Source organism: Crocodylus porosus, unplaced genomic scaffold, assembly GCF_001723895.1.
Source record: "Crocodylus porosus isolate Cpor-Errol unplaced genomic scaffold, CroPor_comp1, whole genome shotgun sequence".
NCBI classification, from domain to species: Eukaryota; Metazoa; Chordata; order Crocodylia; family Crocodylidae; genus Crocodylus; species Crocodylus porosus.
In genome coordinates this window covers 47,057-66,760 of record NW_017728901.1, presented here as the reverse complement: position 1 = coordinate 66,760, position 19,704 = coordinate 47,057, and the positions used below count along the sequence as shown (strand labels likewise).

Genomic DNA, 19,704 nt, shown 5'->3' with positions numbered 1-19,704 from the left:
CCCCCTGCCAGGCACCCCACTCCAGACACGCCTTAGAGGTCCCCCCTAAATATCTCCTCTACGGACACCCTCATATAGACCACCCCATATCCAGACACCTCCTGGAGCTCCCCCACTAAAGATCCCCTCCTCTGCCAGGCACCCCGCAGAGATCCCTTCTCCAGACATCTAGAGCAGTGGTTCTCAACCTTTTTTGTACCAGGACCCACTTGTAAACATCAATGGCCAGTCCTGACCCACTGCTCCTCCGGCCCCAGCCCAGTGTGTGGGGTCAGGCGTGTGTGTTTGTGGGGCTGGGGGACCCCCCAAGCAACCCTCTCAGGCTGGACCTCTGCCAGCCTGCAGAGGAAAAGCCACTGTTTCCCATGTTTTTCTCCTTGAAAGGAGAATCCGTTTTTCAAGTTTGTTCCTGATCCTTTCATATATTCTTGTGACCCACTTTTGGGTTGTGACCCAGAGGTTTGAGAAATGCTGCTCTAGAGATTTTCCTCCCCCCACACCCAGGCACACCCCCTAGAAATTCCCCTCTACTGGCACCCCGTAGAGATCCCCACCACCCAAGATTGCAGCGCATACCCTAGAGATTATTTCCCCTCCTGACGCATCCTAAAGATTCCCCCTCCAGACACACACCCTGAAGATGATCTCCCCTCCAGGACATACACTTGTGTTAGTTTATTTACAATTAACAAAAGGAAGGAAAGGATGTTCTTTTTCACCCAGGCTGTAATGCAAGGCTGGAACATGTTGCTCTCAGAAGCAACAGAAGTGGAAAGTAAATCCCTGGGGCATCCACACCTTGAAGACTGCACCCATGTCTGGCCCCTGTACCTCCAAAAGGATCTAGAAGAACTAGAGAAGGTGCAGAAAAGGGCAACCAGGATGATCAGTGGCACAGAGGGGCTTCCCTATGAGGGGAAACAGAAGGGGCCAGGCCCATTCAGTTTAGAAAAGAGATATCCGAGAGAAGAGGATCAAGATTTACAAGGTACTAAATGGTGAAGAGAAAAATCATTACAGATTTACTATTTGCTGTGTCTCACCCTACAAGAACTAGAGGCCAGAACATGAAACCAGTCAGCAGAGCTGTCCCTAGGGGTGTGCAGGGCCCAGGGCATATCAGCCTACGCAGGGCCAGGGGGTGGCAAGTGGTCCAAGTGTGTGCGGGTGGGCAGGGGAAAGGGGGGTTGCCCTGATTTGCCTCTGCAGGGACAGCTCTGCCTATACAGCACTGTCTGCAGGGACCCCCAAAGTGCAGGGCCCATGGCGGTCACCCTGATTGCCACCCCCACCCTCTGCCTGGACGACCCCGCCAGTCAGCAGTAAGTTTAAAACAACCACAAGGCAGTTCTTTTTCGCCCAGTGGGTCATTCAAGGGTGGATCTTGTTGCCTCCAGCTGTGACAGAAGCTGAGAGTTTAGCCAAATTCACAAAGGGATTGGACATATTCTTGGAGGAAAGGGGCATCAGTAGCTACTGCACACAGCAGTGACAGGTACAGCCTCTGAATCAGACCATCCTTGACCTTAAATGCTAGAGACTGTAAGTGAGAGGAATATGGGGGGGCCAGAAACCCTGGTCAGACCCAGTTAACTCTGTTCCACCATCTACTCTCTACCGCGTGTGACACCAGACCAGGCAAGATGGACCTATGGTTCAACCCAATAAATGGCAGTTCTTATGTTCACATCCTGGAGATCCCCCCTCCAGGCACACACAGAGCCCACAAACTGGGGCTGGATGCAGGAGCTGCGCCCTCTGTGCCCCCACATGAATGAAGGGAACTTAGTCCAAATTAGCAGAACCCTCCGTGGGATCCGTATGCTTGCCACCCAACTTCAGTCCCTCCCAGATTCACTGGTCCAATTAGATGTTTCCCATCAGATCCACTACCCAGCTGACCCCCATCCTGCCTGGGATGGGACCGGAAAAAGATGCCTCAAGGGGAAGTGCATGGTATGAGGTAAGTGATCCTACTGCCATGAAACTCCTACCCCAGTTCCCAGTCCTGTAGAACCCCAGGGCCGGAGATTTTCCATCTCTCCTCTTGCATTGTCTGTTAACATCAGATTTTGGCACCCTGTAGCAAATGTGCTTCCCCTACACGGCAGAGTATTTCCTTCCACACAAAGCAGCCTTGCTGAAAGGACAGAGCTCAGATATGCTCCCTGTACACTAGCTCCTGACTCAGAAGCGGGCTAGCCCTGCACGTGCTGTGCTACAGATGGGCTGAGCAGTGTTGCATGAACTTGTCTACACTACTCCTAGTTGGGGACTTCACTTGATTGGGCCCCTATTGCCCTGAGCCCTGGAAGGCTGCACTGCTCCGTTACAGCTCCTGACAACACTGCTATTCACAACGAGACCCAGGCCTTTCTCCTATCTTGCCAAGTTCTTGGTTTCTCTGGCATCCTGTGGCAATGAGTTTCACAGTCAGAACACAAAGTAAGGAGAACAGCTGCCTCTGTCTCAGCAGCTCTGAATGTATTTACTGGTGGGAAAAGGCACAGCACAGCCCTCTGTCCTGGCAGAGGCTCTGTTAGGAGATGGGAAGGGACAGCCTCCTGATTTCACTCATGCCAGCCAGTCAATTCAGCATGTACCTTGTTTTGCCTTTCTCAGCACTGAACGCCATCTTGCATTGTGCTACACATCCTCCTGTCTCATTCCTTCTCTAGCAGTCCCCTGAATCACACAGGCAGCTTTGTATCACCTGCAAGCCTTGCTACCTTGCTGCTTACCCTAGGATATTAAAAAACAAGATTTGGGATCAGGTTGCTTTTTAAATGAAGGAGCCACACTTAACCTTCCACTATAACAAGGATCATCAACCCACAATTCCTAGTCCTGGGCTTGTGGAAAAGTCTCACCCGAGACCACTTCATTTTTTTTTTTTTTTTAGAGGTTTCTTCTGGAATAGTTCTCTCAAAAGGATGCCTTAGACCTAAATTTTGTCCATGGCCCAGTTTTGGCCAGTTTCTAATAACTCAAAGACTTCCCCTTGCAGATTTTCCCTCGCCAAAGCCCAGCTTGTTAGCAGGCTTCTCATCCCAGTCTTCCAGGTGCTTCATTATTCTGTTTCCAGTGATCATGCCAATCAAGTTAACCAGGTACAGCTGTGACGCTTCCTGCCCTGCACTCCCCCAAATCATCCTTATGGACTTTCTTACACACAAATATATATAACATTTGGATCAAGTACCTGTTTTTAAAAGACAGCCTGCCTATTTTTTCCCAGCAGCTCAGACCTTTCTTCCTTGAGGTAATTTAGCACTCCTCCCCTACATCAGCCAAGCCTCATGATCTATTGCTTATTTTAAATTGTTAGGTTGTTCTTGCCTCTCTTCCCTTGTAGTAGCCCCTAATCTAACCACTACATCACCCTGCCAAAATAAGGGACAAACCACTGGAATCCTGATGCTCCATGTGGACGGCTGGGTAGTAAACCATTGGGTAGCTCTCCCTCTAGTGATCCATGAATACAGGGGTATAAGTTTGTAGCCATGTGGTATAAGGACATTGGCAGACAAGGTTCTTTGGGTAAATCTGATCTTTTATTAGACCAACTCAACTAATTGGAAAAATTCTATGCAAGCTTTTGGGTATAACTACCCTCAGCCTGACAACGGGTATTTAATTTAGGGCTGTGCGAAACAGCACTGTTTCATTTCAAGTTCCGTTTCGACAGGACAGCGTTTCATTTCAAGTTTCATTTAGTTCTGAAACCGTTGTTCCGTTTCGTTTCATCGAAACTGTTTGATGTTTTGCCCATAGACTAATGGGGAACCACAAAACTGCCTATAACTTTGTCGGTTCTTCCCAATTCGGATGGAACTTGCAGAGACAGTAGCTCCTTCTGAGGCCATGAAGCCTGCCAAGTTTCAAGGACATAGATGCAGGGGTTTCTGGAAAACTGCACCTCAAATTCTTGAAAGCGAAATTTGTGTTGTGTGTGTGTGTTAGTTAAGGCACAGCAGGGTGGAAACTGCAGGCCTGGTGCCCCGTGCTGAGGCCACAAAGCCTGCCAAGTTTCAAGGACATAGATGCAGGGGTTTCTGGAAAACTGCACCTCAAATTCTTGAAAGCGAAATTTGTGTTGTGTGTGTGTGTTAGTTAAGGCACAGCAGGGTGGAAACTGCAGGCCTGGTGCCCCGTGCTGAGGCCACAAAACCTGCCAAGTTTCAAGGAGATAGGTGCAGCAGTTTCTGGGAAACTGCATCTCAGGCTGCTGACAATCAAAACGTGCGACTGTGTGTGCGTTAAGGCACGGGGTGGGGGTGAAAACTGCAGGCATGCTAGCCCCTGCCGAAGCCATGAAGCCTTCCAGGTTTCAAGGAGACAGGTGCCAGGGCTTCTGGGAAACTGCACCTCAGGCTGCTGACAAGCAAAACTCATGATGTGAGTGACAGAAAGCAGGCCAATTCAAACAATGCTGCCTTGTATGCTGTTTTTCCATCCCTCCCCCAGAACACTAGGATTGGAAGGGACCTCAGTCACTAGCCAGCTACTCAGTCAATATGAGAGCAGTCCTTCCCCCTTCCTCTCCTTACTTTGTTTCCCTGCAGACAAGCCCTGCCCAAGTTTCAAAACTCGAAACATTTCAGCTGCCCTCATTTCGTTTTGAGGCAGTTTCAAAGCCCTTCATTTTGTTTCTATTTTGCTGTTTCAAGCTCGAAATGAGTTGAAACAGCATTGAAATGAAACAACTGGCAAAATTTCACACAGCCCTAGTATTTATACCCAAAAGTTTGCAAAGAAGAATTTTTCCAACCATTTGCGTTACCTTGATCCATGAAGAGAGACACATCGTTAGCTGTGCTAATCTGAAGTCAAGCAGAAAGCAGGCTTGATTTCCAATGTATCTATCCAAGAATGACAACCATCCATCAGTCTTACTCCTGGATCAGTAGTGAGTAAGGCGAGGAGAGAGACTGGCACAGCTTGGGTTTCTCCAGTTTCCTCTTTATTAGCCACTTGATAAATGGATACAATGAGCAACCTTGGGCATAATATAAAATGTACTTAAAAGGAAATGTAATACAACAGAACCTGTTGGGTTCTTAATGTTCCCTAACAATTTTCATTGTGGTCTAAAATAACATCTGAAATTATAGGAGTACAAGATCTATATTTTATTTTGGCAGAAGAAATATCCTATTTTACTTCTTTGTATTTCCACCCCCCATACCCTCCATCCACCTCCAGCACAAAGGGGCCTTGTACATGGAAGTCAGGCTTTTCTACCCAAAATTTTGGGCAGATTGTTCAGATCTCTCATTTCCCACTGTTGCTGAGACACAAAAACGTCACTACACATGCTACAATCCCTTATTTTTTCCCCCACCTACCCCATTGAAATATCTGCTGAAATCATGTTGACAACATCCTGTCAAAACTGATATGTGCCAGGGAAAGCAGCGCCACAGCCCTGGAGGAGTTGGTGACTAGGTGTGTTGTACAGAGAACCTCAGCATCTTCAAACATGAGCTCCCCCCAGGTTGTAGTGGCTGGCCCATCAGACAGTCTTCAGCACAGGCTGCTTCAAGCCCTTATCTAATCCCAGTTGCTAGACTGCATCACAGTAAGGTCCGTCAGGGTTGGACCTCTGTCTGTGGCTGCACTCACCTCTGGGGAGGAAAGGTGGGGATCCTCACACAAGCAAGATTAGGACCTCTTGACCACAGCGCAAGCTGCTTCCTTCCCCCAAAAAGTCAACAGGTAGCTTATAACCCTAACTCTCTTCTGGAAAAAACCTACTAGTTTACCCATCTGTCTGCTATGACTCTCAAATCCCCTCCAGGGGCTCTCCCATCAAAAGGGAAAATCTTTACTATCTTACTATCTTCCCTCCCTAGGGTGTCGTCCCTCCTGTGCTTTGTTTGCCATTTTTAGAACCACTGGGGGGAAAAAACCCTATACTAGATCCCTGCTAAATTGGGTCTAGACCTTCCACATTGGCATCTCTCACTGCAGTGAGATGCACCAAAATAAAAGCAGGTGCTCAGAAAAAGTTGGGGAGGTAGGAATTGTCAGGTACTTGGTCCTGTAACTCCCCCTCTGGCATTCCCACCATGCAAGAGGGGACATGGCAAGTAGGGATGCACGTGAGGATGAGAAGGTGACAACCTGTGCTCCTCCCAATCTAATCCCTGGAGGGTTTAGCACAGACATTCAGATAACTAATGGGAGGAAGAGCAGCATAAGCCTTGGGTGGAGAGGCCAGGCTATACAACAGTCTCCAGCTGAACCCAATGCCTATGTGGGCTGCATTTAAGAAGAGTTATAGGAAGCATAAGGTGCTACATATGGCATTAACCAGATCCTTTCTGAAGGGGGTATCCCTTTTGGGAGTATTAACACCAGATGTCTGAGAAACTGACCAGGGTGTACAGAACCAGCATGGGGATGAGTTGGGGCAGAAGAACTAGTCTCAGTGCGACTCAGCAAGCTCAGGTTTTTTGTTGTTGGGTTTGGGGGTTTTTTTGTTGATCAAAGGATGATTTAATTAGTCTGTAGGCACCTACCTAAAGAGAGAATATGTGGTAGCACCTGGCTAAATTGAGAGATTGGTTTGAAATCAGGAGATCTGAAGCACGTGTGATGCTTGGTGAAATTTGTTTGCCAGGATTTTGAGCATCCCAAGTAAGTTTGCATTCATGATCTCCAGCTTCTCTTTACATGTTCACCCCTTTCCTTGATAACAGAATAATGAAAGAGTAAAGCAAACAGGAAGCTCAGGTCACACTAAGTCCAACCCCTGTTTTGGGCAGGATCAGCCCCATCTAAACCACTCATCCAACCACCCTCCAACTGAGAAGGATCTTCCAGGTATCCAACCTACACTTCTCTAGTTTAATTACTACTGAAGACTGTTACTCCTGGCCCCAAACCCTGGAGCTAAGGAGAAGAGCTTATCACTATCCCTACCCCTGAACCTAGGTGAGGACCATTATCACATTTTCCCCTCCCACCAACCTGTGATCAAAACATGACCATGTCTTCTTTCAAGTCACAAGATTCTGAGTCAAGACTTCACCCAAGGGGTGTGAGACTGTACAGCAGCAAGCCAGTTAATGCTGCCTGCCATCTTTCTCTTTCCTATTTCATGCTATTTTTTCTGCAGGCCTGTGAAGTTAACAACCCTCCATTTTCTCCTATTTGCAACAGAGAGGCAGCAGTTTCTCCAGCCACAGGGCTGCAACTCTGTCCTCCTTACCTCTCAGGGCTTTGTTCCCCCACCCTAAACCTCACCCCCCCCCCCATTGTACATTCATGAGGCTTGCTATGTGCCAATACCTTGCCATCCTGTATATGAACCTAAATACAGCATAACTTACAGTAGTGCTACCCTTGCAAGGCTCTGTTGTCTAGTCTTGTTTGTTCTGCTTCACCACAGAGTCCCTCCTGGCCCGATGTAGGGTTTCAAATGGGAGGCATTTGAGGACCCCATTTCCAAGATAACGTACTTTCACACCCTCATCTCAGATAATTGCATGGGAAATCAGTTTCCCACCTGCATTTGAACAGAACTGGACTAACATCATAAGACAATGACTGTTAACTAGTAGGTCCCTTAAAGGTTCTGCTATTAGCTAGCAGCAGCTGAAGTCAGTGGCATTCACATAGGTCCCTACACTGAGATCAGCTGACCAAAAACTATCTATTTATCTATCGATCTATTTTCCAATTTTAATAGCTGCTACCTCCCAAAAAAATCATCTCCAAAGCATGGATGGGCTCAGAGGATGCCCTGCCTTCCTGGAGAACCAGCTTTCATATCTAAGGAGTTGAGCCTCTTGAGTGTAGAGACATATTAAAATGGAAGCCAACAGTCTGCCAGGAGGGAAGTGTCTGGTGAATTCAAGGTAGGAAATGGCCTCAGCTTTTCTGCCAGAGCCTCTCCTAGAAAGAGAGGGAGGAGAAATCAGCCAGGCTGTGGGAAGCCCACAGTAGGGGAGCAAACACCAAAACAGTTTTCCAGAGAGTGTCAGACAAATGCTCTGCATTGCACCAGCCTTTGTAAAAGGGAAGGAGGCTGATCCTGAGGGGTGTCCATGGGGTCCCAAAAGCTCTCCATCTCATACTCAGCTATGGGGCTCCATTCCCTTCATCTGCACCCAGGCACACCCTCAGGATTTCTGCATTCTTCTCCAAAGCCTTGGGGCTGGCATTAGATACCATTTCCCAAGCACTGGATGACACATGCTCCACATACTGACCATAGGAGGCTCTGCTGGAGCACACCCATCTCAAGCAGTTGTGCTGAGAGCGCCTCAGGCCAAGCCAATTCTGGGATAAGCCACAAAATCCTGATCCCCTCCCAAGACAGAGCCTGGGATCTCCAGGCCATCAGTGCAACACTCCTTGATGAGGCTGACTTCCTTCCTCTGTCAGGACTCCCTGTCTGGATTTTATTGGAGGGGGAGTGGGGGAAAGAGAGGAAAGAAAAATGTCATTTTTAGCGTCCGTTTGGTCTCAGCTGCTTCCAAGTCAAAAGGCTGAAGCCATAGAAAGAGAGCTTGTGGCACCGCTACAGGTATTGGGAGCAGCATTTGATTGACAAACTGCATGTCCCAATGGAGCTCATTAAAACTCAGCCTTGGCTGTGGCTGTCTCATGGGACGCCTCGGCACTAGGCTGCTCAACCCGAATTTAGCCCCTTGTTATTGTGCCATTAGAACGCAGTGGCTGCCCTGCTGACAAGTGCAGCATGCTGCGTTGGCGGCTGCATTAATGCCATTCTGAGCCGCAGATGCTTTTCCTGCTAATGACAAGCCGCGGCACGAGGCTGACTAGAAGGTGGGTCGGTCTGCGTTTGAAGAACCCCAGGCAGTTTATAGCCAGATTATTCATAAAGGGCTCTCTCCTCTCCCTTCTTTACTCTTGTCCCCAACTGCCAGTTCTGCAATTCATGCACCACTAGATGAAAAGGCCATTGCACAAAGGCAAAAAAGCCTTTCTTTGTTCCAAGTCCAGCATATGCCAGCATTGGAGGAAGAGCCAACCTGGGAGCAGCAGTACCACCTGGGGTTGGTGCAGGCAGGAGATGGGGGTAAACTGGGAATGATGTGATGAAGGAAGATCCAGGACAGGTAGGAGCCAGAGACAGAAGCAGGATTGATCTCTTGGAGCCTCTGCACCAAGGGGCAGTTCCAGATTCTGGCTTAGACAGCCAGACTGGAACAGCAGTCCAATGCAACAGGGTAACCTGTGGACATCCATTATTAGCACTGTCCTGATGGTACCTGTGACACCCCTGCTAGGTACAGCAGGAACAAAGCTACCCCTACAGCAACAGGAATATTTTGACCCCTCCACACAGATACACGTCTGACTGTATGCATGCACACCCTGGGCATCTGGGTGAGAGGCAGAGTTTGAAGTGATGGGGGTTTGAGGCACATGAAATTTGCAAACTCCGAGAGCAGAAAGCAGGACATGAGGAAGAAAATCAGCGGTGATTATCATGCCATCTGCACCCCAAGGGCAGGGAGAGATCTCCAGGAGATGACTGAAAATGGCTAGTCCTTTGCACCCATCAATGCGGGGCATGCTTAGATGTATAGTAGGAATGGCCATTGGCTAGCGGTCCATTAGCACGTGAAAGCTGCCAGGGCCTCAGAGCCATGCAACTGAATCTCCCTAGATCTCTGTAGTTATGGCCCAAAGCTTTTCAATTGGGGGGGGGGGGAAAGAGAGTTACAAAAAAAAAAAAGACTCAAAGCTAACTCCCCACCATGCTGGGTTTGCTCCCTGCCCTCCAGGTAAAACAAGTTCTGGGCAGAGCCCTTTTCCCAGCTGGAATTTCTTGCCATGTAGATGGGGACAATGAGGCACAAAGCCCAGGGTTTCCCATCAGGGCAGTAGCAGAGCTGATAGCAGGAGTCTAGACTCTACATTATCCAGACCAGAGCCACAGCCAGGCTTCAGATGGGGCAAATCATCCCAGTACCAGTCACTTTTATGCAAATCCAGCATGTCAGGGAGCTTGTTAAATTATCTGGGGTGGTCAGCAAGGCCTGGGCTCTGATCCCACAGGTCCTGGGACCTAGCCTTATACTAGAGGTTTGCATCAGTCAGTCTATGCTACTGCAACAAGGGCATATGCAGACAAGAGCTAAGTCCACACTGCAGACAGATGAAGTACACAACTTCTGCAGCTCCTCAGATGGCATTAGGTCTCTATGCATCTTGTAATAGAGCAGAAGCAGCTACTTCTGGACAAGGCCAAGCCCATTTTAGAGGGAGGAAGCAAGAGGGACAGTGTAGAAACAAATCTTCCTCAAGTTTTTAGTTGCAGCCATACTGGTCTAAGGACATAGGCAGGCAACATTCTTTGAGATGTGAAGTCTTTTATTAGACCAAATACTACAAGATATCACATCTACTCAAAGAACTTTGCCTGGTCTTCTTCCTCAAGCCATTCAAGCAAGGCAAAACCAGGGGAACCCTTTGCAATTAGCCCAGAGGCAGATATAAGGTTTCCCACTGTGTCACCTCCCTCCCAAACGTGGGGAAATGGTCCCTTGCCTTTATTGCCCATTCCTACCTTTCAGAATTGTGAATAGCTGGGAGCTGGATGAGACCAGGTTTCACTCACCTGTCTATAAGTCTGGGCCAGCCATGAAACAACGGCTCTTTGCTCCCTCCAGTGATGAAGTAGCAGAACTGCAAGCATCCCATCCACAGCCTGGAACAGAGAATGATGGGAGCTCCTGAATAGCAGCCTTTTGACAGCTGCTTCACCTCCACTGCTTTAAGTCAGAGTGAACTCAGGTTACAAAGGAGATAGTGCAGCCAAAAGGGACTGACATACAAGTAGCAGGTGTTTTAGGATACAAGCAACCAGTAGAACATTTAGACTGGTGTTATAAAGTTAGGTGAATTGTATGTCCTTATCTGGCCTACCTATAAACTGGATTCAAGGTGGCTGCAATAATTGCAATGGCAACAGCCTGGAAGAGAAATTACACCCCTAAAAAAAGTGATCGACTGGTTTTAAAACTTTTAGCAAGATTTAGTAATGGAAAAATGGAAAATGTCTAATTAAAATCTATGTTCTACAGGGGAGAAGGAAAAAAATTATTAACTTAGTAGTTTGGTGGAAATGCTTGTAGTGGATTAGGAGAAAAAAAGTCTTCTGCCACATCAGGAAGTCTTTTAACTACTGAAAACAAGTGCTAGTTCTAGGACCTAACTCTTTGGGGGAGGAGGGATATTGGAAGAAATTCAAAACTCTAAAAGCGTAGATAATTAGAAGAAAGTGAGTTTTGCATTATGCAGAGTGCTGAGAAAAATGGGTGTGGTGAATTTAAGCATGATACATTTAGAGATGAAATGCACCAGCTGAAACATGAAAGGAATGGTCAGAAACTGAAAGGAAGGGAAGCAGACACAAGACTTCTCTGTAGACACTGACTTGGAGTGAAGGAGCACCATTAACAGCAGGCATTAGATTGGTCTTTAGTTGTCTTTTATGGGATTGCATGAAGCTTTAAATGTTGCATTTGTCACTTTATTAACAAATCCAACTTTATCCAATAAGTCAAAATAAGTGGAGTCCACAGCAATAGTGTTTTGAAGCAAGCCAAATTGTGCTCATCTACATGGGGACCAGAAAATCCAATAAGCTCAGGTGTGAGCTGACAGTGCATCATCTACTCTGCACTAACTCACTCCCAACAAAAACACTTGGTTCCCAGAAAGGGCTTGATAGCTAAGGGCACTCTCCAAGTGCAGTGAGCTCTTCTGTTCTAACAGAATCCATTAGAGGGGTGGCTGAGCAGTGCTTACATCAGGGGCGGGCAATTATTTTAGGCAGAGGGCCACTTACAGAGTTTTAGCAAGCCATCAAGGTCCACAGGGGCAGATAAATATTAATTTTGTAAATTCTTTAGGGGCCCCGTGGGCCTGATAAAATGGCCCGGCCCTCGAGCCACATTTTGCCCACCCTTGGCTTACATTCATGGCCTCCCTTGCTTCACAGTGTTCCTTCTTGCAAGAAAGCCCTTTGTTTCCAAGAAGGGAAGGTGGGGGCCATTAATTGTGAGCAGGGGTTGAGTTTGGCCTATGAAAACCCAACAAGGAGAAAACTTTTAGCTGGAAGCTAAGAAGTCAACATGCATCAAGCAGTATCATGCATCTGTGGTTGCAAGCATCATCAGGAGACATTGTGGGCTATAGGGGCAGGGAACCGGTGCTCTGAGCAGTGGCTGGAACTCTGGAATAGAATTAACTAGCTCTGATCCTTTAAGGGCCTGGAGTGAGTTTGGGAGATGCTAGCTAGAGCTTCTTTGCTTACAAAGCAAATAGAGCCACACTTCCCCCAAAGGACAGCTCGCTCTCACAGGGGACTAGGGCAACAAGAACAGGTGAAGCAGCAACAGAAAGCAGCCTGTGTCCCCATTACAAGCCTGAATTCCCAGCATCTGCTAACACCTCCTGAAATGAAGTCTGTCAGCAGCATCTCTCCAGCTGCACCTCCTGAGCTCATGAGATCAGACATTGCACTTACGTAATCGGCTTAGGTGGCCGCCCCAAGAACAGAGTTGCCCTGCATTATTGGATTTAAAAAGTTAGTGAAGTTGTCTGAATCTGCCACCAAGCACCAGCACACCAAGACTCTGAATGAAGGCAGTTATGATACAGGGATTCAACAAGTACTTGACAGCAGCTGTACCTACACCCAGAGCCAAAGTTCATCACATAGCTCATGGTCAAAACTAAGCAGTGCACTGACACTCGGTGGCAGAATAATATATTACCAACACTGCCTTATTGCAAAGCAGCATCATACAAAAAGGACTGGAAGGATCTTAGGAAAGTATCTACCCCCTGCTCAAGGCAGAATCAGCCCTGATCAGCACGGATCCTGGCTTTCTCCTATTTAAAAAAATCCCCCAATTTTCAGTTACAAAAGTAACCTCAAATCCACATTTTTCCATCATTAAAATGAAACACCATGAAGATTATAGATAGTGGTGTTTCATTTTAGTCATAGGAAAATGTGGATTTGGGGTTACTTTTTTAACCAAAAATCAGGGATCCACCCAAGGCTCTCCCCCTTATTTTACACTTGATTCTCCACTATAGAATAAATGGAGCAATTCTGTTGCAGACCACTAGACAAGCCATACTTTTGACAGTCTGGATTCCTACTGAAAATCCCTGGTTTTATTCTGTGAATCATGTTTAGGTGTTTGCACAATTAACATTGCTAATATTATGTGCCACCCTTAAAAGGATCTCACAACACTTCAGTTGAGAATCACTTCTCTAACCTATTCTTAAAAAAACCCCCAGAAACAACCCTCATACTCATCTCCCAGCTGCAAGACCTAGAACAGCCAAAGCACCCTTGAACTTCTGAAGCAGGAGGACAAGCTCAAAGTCCTGCATTCGCAAGACCAGAAAGCAGTTTGTCAAAACACTCACATGAGGAATGCATGTGGAAGCTTAGCATGTTACAGCTTTGGAATACCTCTGTTCTGGGAGACATGCCTCACAAGCAACCATCTCCCTATTCTAGTAGGGACAGAAAAGAATTGCTGGGTATAGATGGCCAAAAAAAAAAAAAAGAAAGAACTCAAAGGAACTACTGGTTTTTAAACATCACAGCCCCTGCTTTTTGAGGAAAAGCCTTTGGGCAGGCATGAGTTCCCCCAAAAACCTCTGCAGCATATAAATATCTCCAACACCTGACAGCACCCAGTGTCATTCAACAGCACTGACAGTGAGAGTAGATTAAATTTGTAGTTCTTAACTTCTTAACCTTGTTAGACTTAAGAAAAAAATTACCAGCTCTAAATTATCAGTCATTTTTGATTGCACAAATATGTAGAGAGAGCAATCCCTCTGTTGCTAAACCTCAGACCACAACAGGACAGAAAGGAATCCAGTATCAAAACCATTGTGAAATCTCTTGTGAATCCTAGGTAGGCATCTGCACATCTGACAACACTAATATTGCATAGCACCCTTGCAGTACCCTGGTTAAGAAACAGCAAATTAAACCAATCCCAAATGCTAAATGTAGAATCTCTCCATTCCAACCAACTGTCCTTCTAGACTAAATCCTCAAGCTGAAGGTTAGGCCACCTCTTTCACTAGCAACTCTGGCTAATGGGGCACTCAGTGCAATGCAAACACCTACTGACCATGCACTTCTTGCTAAAGCCAAGAATTCAAGCTTTCATGACCTGGAAGATGGTCCAATGGAAGGAGCTAGGAGTAAGGCTGGCACTTGATCAATCTTCCAACCAACCAAGTCTCTAGGAGTGGAAAGACTAGCTCCTCCCCTTCTCCTCCATACCCAGTCAGGCAGGGTTAACCAGCAGTTTCGCAACAGTCCATATGCAAAAACAAGTGTCCTCTCCTTTCCCCACAATCCCCAAGCAGCTCCCTCCAGTCAGGGCTCCTCACTTGCTCACTCATACAAAGTGTTTGAAGAAATCCCATCCTTGAGCAGCTACCCCAAATAGACCAAAAACACAACTCTCCAGCTAGGGGAAAGAAGCAGCAGCAACTCAGTAGGAATCTTAACCCATTTATAAGGTATCAGTCAAAAGGCTGTCCTCTTCCTCTAAGCTGGGCATAAAAGCTACTGCTGTTCCTTACACTAAACTTACTTTTTGGAGACAGTTTGACATACCTGCACCTACAAGGCAAGCACCTTTCTATAGCACCATCACTCCCATGCCTACCCTAAACACCCTGAGAAGGAAGGAGAGAGAAAAGATTAGTCTGGGTTCACCAAGGCACACAGTCAGGCTTTGCAATTCACACTAGGAGCAGTCAGGGACTTACCAGAGTGCAAGGAGCCAAGATCACAGACACAATTCAGTTCATTTTCCAGGGTGCAAAGCCAAGGTCATGGTCAGGACAAGCAGTCAATAACAACCAGAAGGCCCTAGATAAGAACAAGCCTACCCAGGCTCCAGCAAATAGGCATAAAACAGCATCACCCAAAATATTTCTACTAGGAAATGCCCCTGCACCAAGGAAGGGTTTTAAAGTCCTCTGATCAGGGGTTTGAGAATCCTATAGGTCTGCCTAGGTCATCTGGCCCCCCTTTGGGAACTTCATGAAAAGACCCAGGGTGAACTAGAATTGGTACTTAACCAGTTACCTGATGGTGCTATTGCCTTGGCTTCTGACTTTGGGGTTCTCAGTTTGAGCCAGTTCCAATGGCCAAATGTTTTTTTATCCCCAACACAACATGGGTCTCAGCTCAAGAAGCCCTACAAATCTGTTGATTACCAACTCAAGAGCTTGTCTCCTGCAGTGTCAGGCAGCCCTGCCCTTGCCGATAAAGCAGCTCCCAAAGGGATGTGAGGCTGGATTAATTTTAAAGAAAATGAAAGACAGCCAAGTTGTCAGACCCCCTTGGAGAGCAGGGGCAGGATGCAGGCTTCTAACACTGGCAGCAAGGCTAAAGTCTCCCCAGCAGAAAGCCAACCTCTTCCTCATCCTGAAAGTGACTGACTTCTAATGAAAGCACAACTTACTCCAATGGTTTCATGCCTTAGGCAGAGGGGATTGTGCTCCCCCCCCACGCCATGGTTTCACAACTAAGTATAACATGGTGCCCAATTTGTTAGGAAGGAGAATTTAGAAGCCACAGGTTAGGTAGGAACACAGCAGCTGAGTCTTCACCTTACCCACGGCACCAGACTTTGAGTGACTTGAGTGAAGACCCTACCTCTATCAGGCACCAAGACATAGCCAGCCATGTTAGTCTGAAGTCAAGTAGAAGGCAGCATCAGCTTCTGAACCCTAAGCCTCTAGCAAAGCAGTATAAATTTCTGCTATTCCAGTATCGTGGGTAAAGGTACCAGCTGGTCAAAAGTGAAAGCTCTTACTCTGGGCAGACCAATCACTTGAGGAGGATATGTAACATGCAGGAGAGTGGATTCCTTCTGCAAAAAAGTAGCTGCATCTTAGAGACAGCACAGCACAGGTAGGCAGGTACTTTCCGGTAGGACTCAGATCAGCTGTGTTCAAGATCTCAGCTTTATTACCTGCTGGTGAGACCCCTAAGAAGAGAAGGGAAAGCAGAGACAAACACCAGTCAGTAGAAGCATATCAGGAACAATTCAATTGTATTGTCCCAATTACAGTAACCTAAGCTTGGCTCTCCTTCTTCCCAGTGTGGTTTAAAAGAGAGGGGAGTAGGTCACCATGCCCAAGGGCCTATGTTCTTAATAGACAGGCCAGACCAATAGCAGTGGACACTTGGGTAAAATAGGCAGAGAAACAGAACTGGGTAATTATTTTTAGCTTACTAGTTACCCAAACCTTTTCATTATTCCTCTATCTCTCTACTAGATACTCCAGTGCCGATTCCATATCAGAAATATTAACGTTTGAACACAACCCACCCCAAGCCTCAATACCACCAAACATAACAACCAGATACTATCTCTGCCACTGGTAAGAGGCTAAATAGGGACCGTGTGACCTGAGGTGACCAATGGAAGCCACTACACTGATTGGAGGGCTATAAAACCCTCCCACGTCCTGCATAGTACTTTTACAGCAGCAGCTACAGCCTTGGAGGATGCTGTTCTCTTGGTGATTCTAGCCTTAATGCATCTGCTCATGATCAAATGCTTGGCCTGACTGATCTGAGCTTAGCACCCTGAACTTGGAAGGATACTTAGCTTTGACCCTGTCGTCTTATGTTCTGGTAAGCCCCTAACTGATTGTGGTGTAACCCACTAAGCCTGGCTATGGCTTAATTAGCTGTGACACCTTGCCTGTCTTTAACAAGGTACTATTCCTAACCAAAATGCAAAGACCTAAGGCCACTTAAAAGAACAATCTACCAAGCACTTAAGGCTTAGTCAACACTCCTAATCTTGCTGGCAAAATGGGCAGTATCTACTCTCAGCTCCATGGAGCAAAAGAATCCTTGGTTTTGCTAACGGGGATAAATCACTTCTGTAAGGCTCTTGCCACCATCCATCAGCTGGCAGAAAGCAGATGTAGATATTCCCATGCCTCTTACTTGCTCTGCAGGCTTTTTTGCAACTTCCCAGAAATGTTCAGCAGAGCATAGTGATACTTGGCAACATTTAAGTACCCTTGAAGGTTCCCCCACTTGTCTCTATCAGTTCCAGCTGCCTTGGCAGCAGCTGTGTCGTTAGTTTCCCCTTCCAGGAGATGAGAGATTCTGTTTTTGGGTGTTCCTACAAAGGGGTGTGAGCTGCTGGAGCCTTATGCTGTGCCCAGATGCTGATTCCTCCAGGAAAGAGCTCTTGGTTTCAGACCCCTGTCCTCTCCTATATTCCCTATTGCTGCTGGGAGTGGTTGAGACCCTGCACCTGCAAGAGGACCCTGTGCAGCATATGCTGGAGCAGTAAACTAGGAGGAGGTATATGAGGGCTGGGGAATGCATGTGCAGGAATGCTGCCAAAATCCAGGCAGAGCCCAAATGTAAGAAAGCTGTTGGCCATGACTTATAAGTCTGATGGGGATTGAGATTCACAGCCCTAACTTTACCTCCCCGGTGAGTATTAAGGGTCTGCTGAGAGCTTACCTTTTAAAAAGGGGGGGGAAAAAGTCAAAAGAACCCCTTTTATAGGAGTGTTATACGGCTTGGATACAGGGCCTGCAGCTAGCTTCCCTCAAGATGTGTGCAAAGGGACTAACATCACTGGTCCTAAAAATAGTAACAATAATAACTAATGTCTATGGACTCTGCCAGGCTTAATTAATTTTCCCCCAATGCCTCATGAAAGCCTGCCCTGATAAGACTGTGATTCAAGTGCCGCCTTGTGGCAAGTCCAACCATTGCAACATTGCTTTCTATCTGACACTAGCTTTAAAAGCAGTGTCATATTGCTGGTCCAAGTTCCGATTCTTCTAGGCTGGATGTTCAGTGCAAAGGCATTGGAATGGGGCTTAAGAAGGTCAGGCCAAAAGGAAGAAATAACTGGGTGAAGGGAAATAGTGCTCCTTGACTTTGACTGTAGCATTAGGAACATAAACAGCACAATAAGAGGCTGCTTGGACAGTGGGAGGTGGGTTATTACCATATGAAGAGAATCTGCTGTGAAAGATGAAAGTAGTATAATGAGCTCTAAGTAGCTAAGGAATGATTGACTTAAGCCCCAAAAGTCTCCTTAAGTCTGCAGGCTTTTATCTCTACTCCTAAGCACTAATAACTCCTTTGTACTTAAAGGAAAGTGGAGTCTTATGCTTGCCTAACTCCAGGAGCTGGCAATATCAGAGAGATTAAAGTCAGAGATTTCTAGTGAAGTCCTCAGATGAAGCAACCCTGGGAGAAAAGCAGTCTAAGGTCTGAGAGCTTGCAAAGAGCTCTTTCAGCTACCTAGTTGGTCTAATACAAGATAGTACATCTACCCAAAGAACCTGTTCTGCACATTAAGCATCTCATGTAGATGCACCCAGTATCACACAGCTCGTGCCCCAGTGTGAAGGATGTGGGTGGAGGCAGGGGGCTGTAGCAGACAGCCCAGGGCAGGGAGAAGTTGACCCAAAGAGAATGGAGCGTGTAGTCCTCTAAGCCTGCTTCCTTGGGACTATACCTTGAGGGACCTGGATGTAAGAAATGATTAGTTACAATACCATAATACTGGAAGTCCTGAGACTGCCTAACACCAGTTACTGTCAGTGCCTCTAACAGCTGTTTCTAGTGCAGCTGTTAGGGATGCAACTGGAGCAGAAGGCTATCATTGCAATGACTGACTATGCACTTAACCAGAGGGCAACAAAGTTACAGAATAGACAGGAAGCTGGTACTGACCTAGCACCTAACCCTGATGCAGTTAGCCTGCTGTTGCAATGTAACACTGGAACAGCTACCAAGGGAAGTGAATGATCCAGTATTCAAGTGCCTGCAGTGCCCTGTATCCAAATCCAGCAGTCCTTGGCAGTTCTGGGCTGGCTGGTTGCTCCCTGCTATTTCTTTCCTGGAGGCTCCATATCTGTGCCAAAGGCTTTGGGAGTCATGCCACTCCCATCTGAGATGTGTCAAGGTAGAGGAAGATTAACTGGGCCCATGGCATTGAACAGCATCTGCTTCAGCTTTTAGCTGCTTCTCCTCGTGCCCTTCCCAGAGCTGGGATGTGCCTGGAGCTACCAAAGGGCTTCACTTGGGCCTCCATCTCTGCATCCCAGCAGAGAAGCCACCAGATGCCTCCTGCCCATTCCCAGAGGCTGGCTGCTGGACAGCCTGCGCTATGGGCTGAGAGTGATAACCGGTGGATGGGCCTTGGCTCTGTTGGAGAGGTAGTGATGGGGCTGGGGCTTGTTCCCGGGCTCACCTGGAAGTGCCGCGCTGCTATTCCCACCTCCTGGGCGCTCCTTCCCAGCCCGACGCGGAGAAGCTGCCCAGCTGGTTTCTCCTTAGGTGTGGTGCAGAGTTGCCCTGCCAAGTGTAGGAAAGCTGAAGGGAGAAGAAAGCGGAGGCGTGGGTGGAAGTACCTGCCCTGGGAAAGGGTGGCTTGAGTTGGGGGCCTACTTCCCCACCCTCCGCTCGGCCCACGAGGGCCCTGTCAGGAACACCAGGAGGGGCAGCTGCGTTTTATTGCGGGCGGGGGCCTTGCTGAGGGCCAGCAGCCCTCCTCCTCCGCCAAGGGGCTTGCGGGGGCGGCCTGCCCCCTTCCCAGCCCGGGAGGCCGCTGGGCAGCGCTCCGGGTCCCCGGGCTGGCGCGGCGGGGTCGCCCCGAGGCAGCGGGG

General features: G+C 47.5%; 1 long non-coding RNA gene across 1 annotated transcript; it reads right to left on the bottom strand.

The window, feature by feature from the left end:
• Nucleotides 1-6,477: 6,477 nt before the first annotated feature.
• LOC109324641 lies at nt 6,478-19,698 on the bottom strand. The gene is made up of 4 exons (XR_002104974.1): nt 19,290-19,698; nt 15,861-16,034; nt 10,601-10,690; nt 6,478-7,902 (listed from the first exon to the last, which is right to left on the bottom strand). It is a non-coding gene; the product is annotated as an uncharacterized LOC109324641 (long non-coding RNA).
• Nucleotides 19,699-19,704: the final 6 nt, after the last annotated feature.